Genomic DNA, 17,446 nt, shown 5'->3' on the forward strand with positions numbered 1-17,446 from the left:
TGACAAAAGTTAGTAAATTTGTAAGGCAGGAACACCCTTTTTTAAAACTGTGCTGAGATTCATTAATCAGTTTATGCCTATGAAGACGGCTTCGAATTGCTTCGGCAATTACTGATTCCATAAATTTTCCATAAATTTATGGCCTGGTCACAGACCGGGCCGCGGGGGCGTTGACCCCCGAAACTCTCTCTCTCCAGGTAAACTGTGGAGGTAAGGCTTATTGGTCTACAGTTCGAAGCCAAAGACCTGTCACCTGCCTTGTAAATGGGTATTACATTTGCCATTTTCCACTCATCAGGCACTATGCAAGTTTGTAGTGATGTGTTGAAAAGATTAGCCAAAGGTATGCTAAGTTCCTCTTTACATTTTTTTAACACCCTTGCAAACAGTTCATCAGGGCCTGGGGATTTGTTAGGTTTTAATTTCTCTATTTGTCTGAGGACCATGTCACTAGTTACCACAATCGTGCATAGTTTATTATCATCCTGTTCTACATAATCTATTATTTCAGGAATATCGCTAGCATTTTCCTGGGTAAAAACTGAGAGGAAGTAGGTATTGAAAATTTCACACATGTCCTTATCACTGTCAGTGATCTGACCAGAGTTACTCTTAAGTGGGCCAATCTTGTCCCTAATTTTACTTCTATATACCTGAAAGAACCCTTTTGGAATAGCCTTCGAATCCCTTGCGACCTTTTTGCTTTTCTTATTCCTTTTTTTTTTTTATTTCTCTCTTTAATTGAATATATTGATTTTTTAACTGACCATCCCCTCTTTTGATAGGCCTATGTATGCCTCTCTTTTGACCATTGAGATATTTTAATCTATTGTTCATCCATTAGGCATCATTTTTTTTTTAGATCTAATTTCCCTACTCGGAACAAAAGTTGTCTGAGCAGCTAGAACTATGCTCTGAAAAACGTCATATTGGCAACCAAGATCACCTACCTGACCCATAGTCAGGTCATCCCAATTTAGCCCACCCAGGTAATTTCTCAGTCCCATGCACTAGATTTAGGGAGGTATTCTTAGAAGAGGCAGACAGGTATCCAACAAACCCAGGCAGTAGACGTCAGTAGCTTTTGCTGGACACAATGCATACAACCAGGGAGGTGGTGGAGAAACGACTGTATGAATTAGATACCTCAAGTAAAGTGAGGCAAGTGAGGGAGCAGAGGTAATCTGTGTGTTACTAGCAACAATCAACAAATCTATGGGAACAGGACAACTGGCAAGAGCGTGGACGATCACAAATGTATTTTCAAATTTTAAGAAATGCGACAGATAGGCATTACAAACTAAACATTGCAAACTTATCTAAAACATATTTAGTTGGATTAGGCTAAATTAAATTGTGCTTGTTATAATAATTAACATAAATGAAAAAAAATATATCTTTAAACGTATAAGAGAAAATTTTAGAAAGGACTTAATTTTAAACGAGTTCTTACTGATTGACCAAATTTGTCTATTCGGCACGCCATATCTCAGAGCCTATATTTTAAATACTTCATCCAGCTCCCCAGCGGTGGGCCGCGTGCCCAGAATGCTGCAGGCATTTCCTCTCGGGATTGCAACACTGAATCTCTGAAAGAGGAAACTGGCCATTCTGTGGACCTTGGTTTCTGTGATGAATTTTTCACCCAATTCTTTAAGGAATTGTAGAGCGCCCTTGCCCCATGCTCCAGGGATGAATTTATAGCTAGTTGGCGGCCCACCATATTTGTGGATCTTTTGGGTCGTTCTGAAACCGACATCTCCATCCCCTTCAGCTTCGGAGTATGGCAGGTAGGTGTAAACCTTCGTAGAGAGACAGGTGTAGTCCCATGCAATCTGCTTACCATCATTGCAGGGTAGCATAATGACTCCATCTGGACGCTTTTGACTTCCGTCAGACCTCATTACTTGGGGTTCATGTTCGGCTGGGCAGCAGGTTGTGGCGAGACTTCTCTTGATGATGTCGTTGACCTTCTCATGTCTAGCATACTTCCCTTCTGATGTCTGACATAACCGTGTAGTCCGAATTGATCAGCTGACTCCCTGCCACAAATACACCCATGTTCAGTGAGTATAGGGGGGAAGGGCAGGAGAAGACCTACATCAATTCGAATAGCTTGTGGGTTGAGTCGAGTGCCCAAGGAGGAAGGAATAAACAGTTAAATGGAAATCTCGTGAATGTGGTGCCTTCACTGCTGGGAGACGAGCTTTGTCCTTTCCTGGAGTGTTGATGACTACTGTGTTGGCGATTTTTTTTCATGAGCTCCTAACGCACCTCTCAAGCGTTCGGGGGCAATTTCTTTTACTAGTTTACTGGAAGCCATACACGAGGATAGAAATGTAGGTAATGGTACCTGAGTTGCCTTGCGCACCCCTATACCTCCTAGTTTCACTGGAAGAGTTGTTTGCTCCCACTGGTGATCTTCCAGTGATAGATTCAGTGCCTTCTTAATGACAGATCTCAGAAGTGCGTCACATTCGCAGAGTGCTGGGTTGCTGAAAGAAGGTGCACACCTAAAGAAGTTAGTCTTGGCAGAGTAAGACACCTTGTGAGGAGATACAGGGCATCAAGGGCATCCAGATCACTTATTCTCTCTCCAGTTCTCATTAGGTCATCCAGCTTGTTCTTTAGGACGGTGTCGATGGCCTGTTGACCCAGCGGTGCTCCCAAGAGGATACTCTTGGATGGTAGGATTCTTTGCACAGCCGTAATCATTTCCTGTTTTTTTGGTGATGATTTCACACTAGGAGGGAGTGAGAATGAGTCCTCAGGCTTTTCCTTGTGACTTCTCCAGTTGTAGGTCCCTTAGTAGGGACTCTTCCATACCTGCCAGAGTGCCATCATCTAGGTACCAGATATCGAACTCTGTGCAAGCTGAAAGTTAGTTTATATATATATATATATATATATATATATATATATATATATATATATATATATATATATATATATATATATATATATATATATATATATATATATATATATATATATATATATATATAAAATGTCGTGCCGAATAGGCAGAACTTGCGATCTTGGCTTAAATAGCAACGCTCATCTTGCCATATAGGACATGCGAAAATTTGTGTGTGCAATAATTTCGCCAAAATCATTCTGAACCTAACGAAAAATATATATTTCACTGTGTTTGTTTAGTATTAAATTATTGTAAACAAATCTAAAATATATTTAGTTGGGTTAGGCTAAAATAAATTGTTCTTGTTAAAATAAGGTTAGGTAAGTTTTCTAAGATTCTTTTGGAGCAAAATTAAAAGTTTTTACATTAACATTAATGAAAAAATATATCTTTAAACGTATAAGAGAAAATTTTAGAAAGGACTTTATTTTAAATGAGTTCTTGCTAACTGACCAGTTTTGCATATTCGGCACGACATATATATGTATATATATGTATATATATATATATATATATATATATATATATATATATATATATATATATATATATATATATATATATATATATATATATATATATATATGCAATAAGATCACAGTAAACAGGTGATTTCAGAATATGCAAAACAACCACTCTGAAAGATGCTTTACTTTCATAGTTCCTTGATAATGTGAGTAGTCACGAAAGCGCTTGGAATTTCTTATTCTTTCAGAGTGGTTGTTTTGCATATATATATATATATATATATATATATTTATATATATATATATATATATATATATATATATATATATATATATATATATATATATATATATATATATATATATATATATATATATTTATATATAATTTTTTTTAACAAGCCGGCCGTCTCCCGCCGAGGCAGGATGACCCAAAAAGAAAATTCCCAAAAAGAAAATACTTTCGTCATTCAACACTTTCACCTCACTCACACACACACTCTGTTTTTGCAGAGATGTAAAGGTATAAAGCTGAAAGTGAACATAGAAAAGAGTAAGGTGATGAGGGTATCAAATGATTTAGATAAAGAAAAATTGGATATCAAATTGGAGAGGAGGAGTATGGATTATATGAAAACATTCACTTCTTCCATTCTCCTTCTCTCCAATTTGATATCAAATTTTTCTTTATCTAAATCATTTGATACCCTCATTACCTTACTCTTTTCTGTGTCCACTTTCAACTTTCTACTTTTACACACACTCCCAAACTCGTCTACTAACCTTTGCAGTTTTTCTTTAGAATCTCCCATGAGCACAGTATAATCAGCAAAAAGTAACTGTGTCAATTCCCATTTTGTATTTGATTCCTCGTAATTTAATCCCAATCCTTTCCCCAACACTCGAGCATTTACCTCCTTCACAACTTCATTTACAAATATATTAAACAACCATGGTGACATTACACATCCCTGTCTAAGACCTACCTTTACCGGGAAGTAGTCTCCCTCTCTTCTACACACCCTAACCTGAGCCTCACTATCCTCATAAAAACTCTTTACAGCATTTAGTAAAATACTACCCATTCCATATACTTGCAACATCTGCCACATTGCTCCCTTATCCACTCTATCATAAGCCTTTTCTAAATCCATAAATGCAATGAAAACTTCCCTACCTTTATCTAAATACTGTTCACATATATGCTTCAATGTAAACACTTGATCTACACATCCCCTATCCATTCTAAAACATCCTTGCTCATCTGCAATCCTACATTCTGGATTGCCTCTAATTCTTTCAGTTATAACCCTACCATAAAGTTTTTCTGGAATACTCAGTAAATTTTATTTTTCAACAAACCAGCCGTATCTTACCAAGGCAGGGTGGCCCAAAAAGAAAAACTAAAGTTTTTCTTTTTAAATTTAATAATTTGTACAGGAGAAGGGGTTACTAGCCCCTTGCTCCCGGCATTTTAGTCGCATCTTACAACACACATGGCTTACGGAGGAAGAATTCTGCTCCACTTCCTCATGGAGATAAGAGGAAATAAACAAAAACAAGAACTAGAAAGAAAATAGAAGAAAACCCACAGGGGTGTGTGTATATATATGCTTGTACATGTATGTTTAGTGTGACCTAAGTGTAAGTAGAAGTAGCAACACGTACCTGAAATCTTATATGCTTATGAGACAGAAAAAAGGACACCAGCAATCCTACCATCATGTAAAACAATTAAAGGCATTTGTTTTACACTCACTTGGCAGGACGGTAGTACCTACCTGGGTGGTTTCTGTCTACCAACCTACTACCTACAGCTCAGTAAACTTATTCCTCTATGATTTTTACAGTCTCTGTTGTCCCCCTTCCCTTTTTATAACGGAATTATTCATGCTTTCCGTCAATCACTATGTACCTTCCCCTCTTTCATACATTTATTAATGAAAAATACCAACCACTCCAACACTACATCATACCATGCTTTCAACATTTCTGTCATGATCCCGTCAGTTGCAGGTGCTTTACCCCCTTTCATTCTACGTAATGCCTCACGCATCTTCCACACACTCACATCCTGCTCTTCTTCACTCCTAAAAGATGTTATACCTCCCTGGCCAGTTAATGAAATTACAGCTTCCCTTTCTTCGTCGACATTTAAAAGTTCCTCAAAATATTCCTGCCATCTATATAATACCTCAATCTCCCCATCTACTAACTCCACCTACTCTGTTTTTAATTGACAAATCCATTCGTTCTCTAGGCTTTCTTAGCTTGTTTATCTCCCAAATTTTTTCTTATTTTCATCAAAATTTATTAACAGTGCCTCTCCCACTCTATCATCTCCTCTCCTTTTGCACTCTGTCACCACTCTCTTCACCTTTCTTTTACTCTCCATATACGCTGCTCTTCTTTGTAATAACCTCTCATAAGCTACCTTTTTCTCTTTTATCACACCCTTTACTTCATCATTCCACCACTCACTCATTCCTCCTGCACCCACCCTCCTATAACCACAAACTTCTGCCCCATATTCTAATACTGCATTTTTAAAACTATTCCAACCCTCTTCAACCCCCCCACTACTAATATTTACACTAGTCCACCTTTCTGCAAAGAGTTGCTTATATCTCACCCTAACTTTCTCCTCCCTTAGTTTATACACTTTCAGCTCTCTGATTGTTGCCATTTTTCTTTTGTCCCATCTACCTCTTGCTCTAACTGTAGCTACAACTAAATAATGATCCGATATATCCGTTGCCCCTCTATAAACGTGTACATCCTGGAGTCTACCCATCAACCTTTCATCCACCAATACATAATCTAACAAACTACTTTCATTACTTGCTATATCATACCTTGTATATTTATTCTCTTTTTCATAACTTATGTATTGCTTATTACCAAACCTCTTTCTACACATAGCTCAATTAAAGGCTCCCCATTTTCATTTGCCCCTGGCACCCCAAATTTACTTACTACTCCTTCCACAACATTTTTACCCACTTTAGCATTGAAATCCCCAAAAACAAGTACTCTAACACTTCGTTCAAAACTCTCCACACTCACTCAACATTTCCCAGAACCTCTCTCTCCTCTACACTTCTCTTTTTCCCAGGTGCATATATGCTTACTATAACCCACTTTTCACTTCCAACCTTTATTTTACTCCACATAATCTTTGAATTAATACATTTATACTCCCTCTTTTCTTGCCATAACTTATCCTTCAACATTATTGCTACTCCTTCTTTAGCTCTAACTCTCTTTGAAACCTTCTCATCTAATCCCATTTACTTCTCTCCACTGAAACTCTCCTACCCCCTTGAGTTTTGTTTCACTTAAAGCCAGGACATCCAGCTTCTTCTCATTAATAACATCCACATTCATCTCTTTCTTATCATTCGCACAACATTCACGCACATTCAGACATCCCACTCTGACAATTTTCTTCTAAAAAAATTACAGGCTCTCGTTTTACACTCGGCAGGACGGTAGTACCTCCCTGGGTGGTTGCTGTATATCAATATACTACCTACAACAGGGCAGGGCGACTCAAAAAGAAAATACTTTCATCATTCAACACTTTCACCTCACACATAATCACTGTTTTTGCATAGGGGCTCAGAACACAACAGTTTAGAACCACATTCGTATAAAGATACACAACGTATCCTTCCAAACTGCCAATATCCCAAACCGCTCCTTTGCTTCCATGTACTTCCCATTTTCAGGACTCAAGTCCGGCTATGTTCAAAAAACCGGTTTCCATGAATCCCTTCACTAAATATTACCCTGCTCACACTCCAGCTCGTCAGGTCCCAAATACCATTCGTCTCCATTCATTCCTATCTAACACGCTCAAGCACGCTTGCTGGAAATCAAAGCCCCTCGCCCACAAAACCTTTACCCCCTCCCTCCAACCTTTTCGAGGACGACCCCTACCCCGCCTTCCTTCCCTTACAGATTTATACGGTCTCCATGTTATTCTACTTTGATCCATTCTCTCTAAATGACCAAACCACCTCAACCTCTCTTCAGCCCTCTGACTAATACTCTTATTAACTCCACACTTTCTCCTAATTTCCACACTCCGAAATTTCTGCATAATATTTACACCACACGTTGCCCTAAGACAGGATATCTCCACTGCCTCCAGCGGCCTCCTCGCTGCAGCATTTACAGCCCGAGCTTCACACCCATATAAGAGAGTTGGTACTACTATACTTTCATTCATTCCCTTATTTGCCTCCATAGATAATGTGTTTTGTCTCAACATATACCTCAACGCACAACTCGCCTTTTTTCCTTCATCAGTTATATGATTAACCTCATCCTTCATAAATCCATCCGCTGACACGTCAGCTCCCAAATATCTGAAAACATTCACTTCTTCCATACTCCTCCCCAATTTGATATCCAATTTTTCTTTATCTTAATCATTTGATACCCTCATCACCTTACTCATTTCTATGTTCACTTTCAACTTTCTACCTTTACACACATTCTCAAACTCATCCACTAACCTTTGCAATTTTTCTTTAGAATCTCCCATAAGCACAGTATAATCAGCAAAAAGTAACTGTGTCAATTCCCATTTTGTATTTGATTCCCCATAATTTAATACCACCCTTCTCCCGAACACCCTAGCATTTAATTCTTTTACAACCTCATCTATAAATATATTAAACAACCATGGTGACATTACACATCCCTGTCTAAGACCTACTTTTACCGGGAAGTAGTCTCCCTCTCTTCTACACACCCTAACCTGAGCCTCACTATCCTCATAAAAACTCTTTACAGCATTTAGTAACTTACCACCCATTCCACATACTTGCAACATCTGCCACATTGCTCCCCTATCCACTCTATCATATGCCTTTTCTAAATCCATAAATGCAATAAAAACTTCCGTACCTTTATCTAAATACTGTTCACATGTTTCAATGTAAACACTTGATCAACACATCCCCTACCAACTCTAAAACCTCCTTGCTCATCCGCAATTCTACATTCTGTCTTATCTCTAATTCTTTCAATTATAACCCTACTGTACACTTTTCCTGGTATACTCAGTAAACTTATTCCTCTATATTTTTTACAATCTCTCTTGTCCCCCTTCCCTTTATATAAAGGGACTATACATGCTCTCCGCCAATCCCTAGGTATATATATATATATATATATATATATATATATATATATATATATATATATATATATATATATATATATATATATATATATAAAATATATATATATATATATATATATATATTATATATATATATATATATATATAATATATATATATATATATATAATATATATATATATATATGTATATATATATATATGGCACCTCTGCCAGAGAGAGGCTGTGGGCATCCTGCTCTGTGTTTTTGGCACAATATCGTCTAATCAAGAACACCTACCAGGATTATTATCAACAGGCTGGTGTGTGAATATCTGCTGCTCGTGTTGGAAAGGGCCAGAAGACTCTGCGTTTCGTCTCTTCCTTCAGAATCAAGAAAAGTGTTGTGTATGTGAATTCAGTGAGGGAACATAACGGTCACCATGGGTAGGTGAGGTCAGTGAGGGAAGGCCTAATGGAGGAGGAGGAGGAGGAGGAGGAGGCGGAGGTTGAGGGGTAAGACTGTGTCTCCCCCTTCCCCAAACAGGCGCGCATACACCATGTGCTCGTGTTACAACAATGGAGTGTTTGTTCACCGTGTGTATAGTGTATATAGTGTATAGTGTATAGTGCGTAGTATGAGCATGGTATGCGCATAGCACGTGTAGTGTATAGCGGCGTGTCGTTTATAGTGGGGGCTGTGCACAGAGCATAGTGGTGTATAGTAACAGGTGCACAGAGCATAGTGGCGCATAGTAACAGGTGCACAGAGCATTGTGTTGTATAGTGACTTGTCCTGGGAGGGAGTGAGTGCCCTACTGCGCCTCATCACACATCTTCCACTCCTCCCTTTCCTCCACCGCCCACCACAAGGGTGGAGACCCCTCTCCTCCCCCTACCACCACCATGAACCACATGCGGTATGTGCCATGCGCCATTTTCCCTTCAGCCTGGGCTTACCACACAGTTTGAGGTATGGCAGATGATGAAGCCAGCCAGCCACAAAGCCAGGGAAACAGTGCACCCAACAATGAAAGAAGAGGCACATGTCAGGTGTGCGGAGAGTTTCGAGCACGCAACAGGGATGGTCGCATTCGTGCACACAATGGGTGTGCAGGATCACATATGCCCCCAGCAGAGAGCAGCCCACAGCCTCCACAGGCAGATGACAATTCCAATGGCAACCTCCTCACTTGTGATAACCTTCTGTTGGCATTCAAATCCACTGCTAACAGTACCCTATCCCACATCCCTAAAGCGGCTCGCCCATATGCAGCAGGGAAATTCACAGACCTTCTCAAGCAGGTGAATGGAGGTTCCACCAACTTAGAAGCCCGAGGCACCATCCAAGCATGGCGCAACCTGCTCCTGTTCGGCAATGTCTGTCTTGCAGTTCCTGAGAGACGAGGCAAACTGCTAACCACGTCAGTTATCAAGGCAGTGCGCAACTACCCAAGAACGGATAATTGTGTCCCTCTGCCCCATCATCGCAGGAATCACAAAGGTAGACCCAAGAAAAGTCCCACTGAAAACGAGAAAATTTGCGCACAGGTTAGCAAAAAAATTGAAGAAGGTAACACAGTGGGAGCAATCCGAATAATTACAAGTGACGACACTGTAGCCCCCAAAGATGAGACCACAGCCCAAGCACTAAGAGACAAGCATCCAACCAGGGACACCATAGCCATCAACAACAACCCTGAGGAAGACCCCATCACTGAACAATTAATTTTGCCTGACTCGGAAGTCTATAAGGCGATTGTGTCATTTCCTGCAGGATCTGCAGGAGGTTACACTGGAATTCGACCTCAGCACCTCAAAGAGATGGTAAATCCAGTACTCGGTGCATCTGCATCACTTCTTCTCACCGAATTAACAACTTTCGTCAACAACTGCCTGACTGGGCGAATCCCAGAAGAAATTAAACCTTTCTTTTTTGGAGCCTCACTGTGTGCCTTGAAGAAGAAGGATGGGGGAATCAGACCCATTGCGGTTGGAAACACTCTTCGCCGTCTCGTTGCCAAAGCAGCAGTAAGAAACATTCGCCTAGAAGCTGCCAGTTTACTCCAGCCACACCAACTGGGCTTTGGGGTCCCTCAAGGCAGTGAAGCTGCAGCTCATGCGGCAAGGGCCTACATCAGGGACCTACCAGAAGACAAGGCCATAGTCAAACTTGATTTTAGAAATGCCTTTAATATGGTAAAGAGAGATGCTGTCTTGCCAGCTGTTCGGGATCGCTTCCCCAGTCTTTTTCCCTTCATTTCAGCCGGCTACAGCAAACCCTCAATTCTTTTGTTTGGAGAACATGAAATTCTCTCATCAGAAGGTGTTCAGCAGGGTGACCCACTAGCTCCACTTCTCTTCTGCTTGGCAGTAAGAGAACTAACTTCCAGCCTACGCAGCGAGCTCAACATCTGGTACCTGGATGATGGCACTCTGGCAGGTACTGAAGAGTCCCTGGTAGGGGACCTACAACTGGTGAAAACACAGGGAGAAGACTTGGGACTCATCCTCAATCCCTCCAAGTGTGAAATCATCACAGCAAACCAGGAAATAATCAATGCTGTGCGAAGAATCCTCCCAGAAGTCTCTACTACCACTCCGTCCAACAGTACCCTCTTGGGAGCACCGCTGGGTCACCAGGCCATCGACACAGTCCTCAAGGACAAATTGAATGACCTGATGAGAATGGAGGAGAGAATAAGCAATCTTGATGCCCATGATGCTCTGTATCTCCTCACAAGGTGCCTTACTATTCCAAGACTCACTTACTTCCTCAGGTGTGCACCCTCTTTTGACAACTCAACACTTGACGAATATGACGCACACCTGAGGTCAACCCTTAAGAAGGCACTGAACCTGTCACTAGAGGATCAGCAATGGGATCAGGCAACCCTCCCAGTACGACTGGGAGGTATAGGGGTGCGCAAAGCAACGCATGTTGCTTTACCTGCTTTTCTGTCTTCGTGTTTGGCTTCCAGTGCATTAGTCAAGAAGATTGTTCCCGAACGCTTGAGAGACATGGTAGGAGCTCAAGACCCCAGGTTTACTGAAGCAGCGATTCGGTGGGACACCCTTACAGATTCCTCCAGTAGACCAGCTCCTCCCAAAGAACACAAACAGTCCCACTGGGACAAACCGATCATGGAAAAAATCGCCAACACAATGCTCTCCAACGCCTCAGGAAAGGACAAAGCTCGTCTCCTGGCAGTGAAGGCACCACACTCAGGAGATTTCCTGTTTGCTGTTCCCAATTCCTCCTTGGGCACTCGACTAGACCCACAGGCCATTCGGATTGGTGTTGCTCTTCGCCTAGCCGCCCCCATCCTCACCGAACATAGGTGTATTTGCGGCAGGGCGACAGCTGATCAATTCGGACTTCATGGTCTCGTGTGTCACACAGCAGAAGGGAAGTATGCCAGGCATGAGGAGGTCAATGACATCATAAAGAGAAGCCTCGCCACAGCCCGTTGCCCAGCTCAACGGGAACCCCAAGTGCAGAGGTCTGACGGAAGTCTAAAGCGTCCTGATGGAGCCACTATGCTACCTTGGAAGGATGGAAAGCAGATTGCCTGGGACTACACATGTGCCGCCACATTGGCAGACACCTACTTGCCATACTCCGTAGTGGAAGGGGGTGGAGCTGCCAGCCACAGGGAGACTCAGAAGATCCGCAAATATGAAGACCTTCCCCCTTGCTATAACTTCATCCCAATAGGGTCGGAGACCCTTGGAGCATGGGGCAAGTGTGCTCTAAAGTTCCTAAAAGAGCTGGGTGAAAAGCTAATCATAGAAACAAAGGACCACAAGGCGACCAGCTTCCTCTTTCAGAGACTCAGTGTTGCGATCCAGAGAGGAAATGCCTGCAGCATTCTGGACACGCGGCCCACCGCCGGGGAGCTGGACGAAGTATTCGAGATGTAGCGCTGAGTTACCTATGTTGTTTTACTTTGTATCGTATTTTTGTGAATGTTTTGTCAATGTATTTTGTCTTTAAATAAAATATATATATATAATATAGGGGGTGGTAGGAGAAAATTCTCAAACAGCTTCAGGGAGAATCTTGAGTTTTCCCTGAAGCAAGTTTATTCTTTTCTCTGAGGATGAGGGTCCCTATAATAGTTCTAGAGGTGGTACCTCCCTCTATATATATATATATATATATATATATATATATATATATATATATATATATATATATATATATATATATATATATATATATATATATATATATATATATATATATATATATATATATATATATATATATATATATATATATATATATATATATATATATATATATATATATATATATATATATATATAATATATATATATATATATATATATATATATATATATATATATATATATATATATATATATATATATATATATATATATATATATATATATATATATATATATATATATATATATATATATATATATATATATATATATATATATATATATATATATATATATATATATTAACACAAAACCTCCTTTACCCCCTCCCTCCAACCATTCCTAGGCCGACCCCTACCCCGCCTTCCTTCCACTACAGACTGATACACTCTTGAAGTTATTCTGTTTCGCTCCATTCTCTCCACATGTCCGAACCACCTCAACAACCCTTCCTCAGCCCTTTGGACAACAGTTTTGGTAATCCCGCACCTCCTCCTAACTTCCAAACTACGAATTCTCTGCATTATATTCACACCACACATTGCCCTCAGACATGACATCTCCACTGCCTCCACCCTTCTCCTCGCTGCAACATTCATCACCCATGCTTCACACCCATATAAGAGCGTTGGTAAAACTATACTCTCATACATTCCCCTCTTTGCCTCCAAGGACAAAGTCCTTTGTCTCCACAGACTCCTAAGTGCACCACTCACCCTTTTCCCCTCATCAATTCTATGATTCACCTCATCTTTCATAGACCCATCCGCTGACACGTCCACTCCCAAATATCTGAATACATTCACTTCCTCCATACTCTCTCCCTCCAATCTGATATCCAATCTTTCATCACCTAATCTTTTTGTTATCCTCATTACCTTACTCTTTCCTGTATTCTCTTTCAATTTTCTTCTTTTGCACACCCTACCAAATTCATCCACCAATCTCTGCAACTTCTCTTCAGAATCTCCCATGAGCACAGTGTCATCAGCAAAGAGCAACTGTGACAACTCCCACTTTATGTGTGATTCTTTATCTTTTAACTCCACGCCTCTTGCCAAGACCCTCGCATTTACTGCTCTTACAACCCCATCTATAAATATATTAAACAACCACGGTGACATCACACATCCTTGTCTAAGGCCTACTTTTACTGGGATATAATTTCCCTCTTTCCTACATACTCTAACTTGAGCCTCACTATCCTCGTAAAAACTCTTCACTGCTTTCAGTAACCTACCTCCTACACCATACACTTGCAACATCTGCCACATTGCCCCCCTATCCACCCTGTCATACGCCTTTTCCAAATCAATAAATGCCACAAAGACCACTTTAGCCTTATCTAAATACTGTTCACTTATATGTTTCACTGTAAACACCTGGTCCACACACCCCCTACCTTTCCTAAAGCCTCCTTGTTCATCTGCTATCCTATTCTCCGTCTTACTCTTAATTCTTTCAATAATAACTCTACCATACACTTTGCCAGGTATACTCAACAGACTTATCCCCCTACAATTTTTGCACTCTCTTTTATCCCCTTTGCCTTTATACAAAGGAACTATGCATGCTCTCGGCCAATCCCTAGGTACCTTACCCTCTTCCATACATTTATTAAATAATTGCACCAACCAATCCAAAACTATATCCCCACCTGCTTTTAACATTTCTATCTTTATCACATCAATCCCGGCTGCCTTACCCCCTTTCATTTTACCTACTGCCTCACGAACTTCCCCCACACTCACAACTGGCTCTTCCTCACTCCTACAAGATGTTATTCTTCCTTGCCCTATACACGAAATCACAGCTTCCCTATCTTCATCAACATTTAACAATTCCTCAAAATATTCCCTCCATCTTCCTAATACCTCTAACTCTCCATTTAATAACTCTCCTCTCCTATTTTTAACTGACAAATTCATTTGTTCTCTAGGCTTCCTTAACTTGTTGATCTCACTCCAAAACTTTTTCTTATTTTCAACAAAATTTGTTGATAACATCTCACCCACTCTCTCATTTGCTCTCTTTTTACATTGCTTCACCACTCTCTTAACCTCTCTCTTTTTCTCCATATACTCTTCCCTCCTTGCATCACTTCTGCTTTGTAAAAACTTCTCATATGCTAACTTTTCTTTCTCTCTTACTACTCTCTTGACATCATCATTCCACCAATCGCTCCTCTTCCCTCCCGCACCCACTTTCCTGTAACCACAAACTTCTGCTGAACACTCTAACACTACATTTTTAAACCTACCCCATACCTCTTCGACCCCATTGCCTATGCTCTCATTAACCCATCTATCCTCCAATAGCTGTTTGTATCTTACCCTAACTGCCTCTTTTAGTTTATAAGCCTTCACCTCTCTCTTCCCTGATGCTTCTATTCTCCTTGTATCCTATCTACCTTTTACTCTCAGTGTAGCTACAACTAGAAAGATTATATATATATATATATATATATATATATATATATATATATATATATATATATATATATATATATATATATATATATATATATATATATATATATATATATATATATGTATGTATATATAGTAGTTTCAGTTTCACTTCAGTGCCATCTATTATGATGCAACATAACGTACATGGAGAGTGTTCACATGTGTTACACCAACTGTATATGTTTTGTTCACTACATTCGTAAACTCGGCAGTGGCAAGTACGATCTCATACTCTCCTCTGTAACATATATCCCTTTAAGTGAGTCGTCTAACTTTCCGTTTCAGTATATTTGTGAAATCATTTTAGAAATCTTTTAAGATTTAGAAATAGTTTCAGATATAAATATACGACTTAATGTTAAAGTGAGATATTTCTGATGGTTAAAGTTAGTTTACCATATTGTCATAATGGGACTTGAAGGTTAGAGATACTGAATGGATAATGTTAAGTACGACAATCAAGTCTGGGATTTTAGCCAAATAATATGCATTTTTATGTAGTACAGCACTAAAAATGAACATTACTGTTCTGACAATATTTGTATTCACTCGTAAAATAAACAATTGTGACTTTGATGGTATATATAATACAATTGTTTCTCTTCCATTATAACACTAAAACTAGTATGTGTACTTAAGAACATAAGATAGAAGGAACACTGCAACAGGCCTATTGACCCATGCGGAGCAGGTCCATATCCCTCCCGGGTTAGCCCAATGACCCACCCCTACCGGATTAGCCCAATGACCCACCCCCACCGGATTAGCCCAATAACCCACCCAGTCTGGTCATCTCCACTCAAGGATGGAGCACTGTACCAGACCCAGCAGCACAAGCTAGTCAGGTCCAACTCACACCCACCCACACCCACTCATATATTTATCTAACCTATTTTTAAAACTACACAACGTTTTAGCCTGAATAACTGTACTCGGGAGCTTGTTCCACTCATCCACAACTCTATTACCAAATCAGTGCTTTCCTATATCCTTCCTGAATCTGAATTTTTCCAACTTGAAACCATTGCTGTGAGTCCTGTCTTGGCTGGAAATTTTCAGCACTCTATTTACATCCCCTTTATTTATTATTGTTTTCCATTTATACACCTCGATCATATCCCCCCTAATTCTACGCCTTTCGACAGAGTGCAGATGCAGGGCCCTCAGTCTATTCTCATAGGGAAGATTTCTGATACATGGGATCATCTTTGTCTTCCTTCTCTGTACGTCTTCCAGAGTATTTATATCCATTCTGTAATACGGTGACCATAACTGAGCAGCATAGTCTATATGAGGCCTAACCAAGGATATATAGAGTTGATGAACAACCTGAGAACTTCTATTATTTATACTTCTAGATATGAAGCCAAGAATTCTGTTAGCTTTATTACGAACACTAATGCACTGTTGTCTTGGTTTTAGATTACTGCTAACCAGAACTCCTAAATCCGTTTAGCAATCAGTAGTATTAAGATCTACATTATTTAGTTTATATGTCGCATGGTTATTTAACTGTCCAACATTTAGAACTTTGCATTTGTCAATATTAAATTTCATCTGCCACTTCTCCGACCATTGCATCAGTTTATTCAAATCATCCTGGAGTGCTCTAGTGTCCTCATTAGAATGAATTGGATGGCTTATTTTGGTGTCATCAGCAAATTTGCTTATGTTGCTATTTATTCCCTCATCTATGTCGTTTGTGAATTGTGAACAAGGGGCCCAACAATGACCCCTGAGGAACACCGCTTTTGACGTGCCCCCAATCTGATTTCTCCCCATGTATGCAAACTCTCTGCTGCCTATTTGTCAGCCATGCCTCTACCCAGAAAAAAATTTCTCCTCCTGTTCCGCGTGCCTTAAGTTTCCTCAATAGCCTCTGGTGTGAAACTCTGTCGAAAGCCTTACTGAAGTCCATATACACAATATCATATTCATTACCAAGATCTACCTCCTCAAACACCTTAGTGAAAAAAGTTAGTAAATTCGTAAGACAGGAACGCCCCTTGTAAAACCGTGTTGAGATTAATCAATCTGTGCCTATCAAGATGGCTACGAATTGCTTCGGCAATTATTGATTCCATAAATTTTCCCACTATGGAGGTAAGGCTTATTGGTCTATAGATCGAAGGCAAGGACCTGTCACCTGCCTTGTAAATACGTATTACATTTGCCATCTTCCACTTATCAGGCACTATGCCAGTTTGTAGTGATATGTTAAAAAGATTAGTCAAAAGTATGCTAAGTTCCTCTTTAC

This window comes from Cherax quadricarinatus, chromosome 72 (genome assembly GCF_038502225.1).
Source record: "Cherax quadricarinatus isolate ZL_2023a chromosome 72, ASM3850222v1, whole genome shotgun sequence".
Lineage (NCBI taxonomy): Eukaryota > Metazoa > Arthropoda > Malacostraca > Decapoda > Parastacidae > Cherax > Cherax quadricarinatus.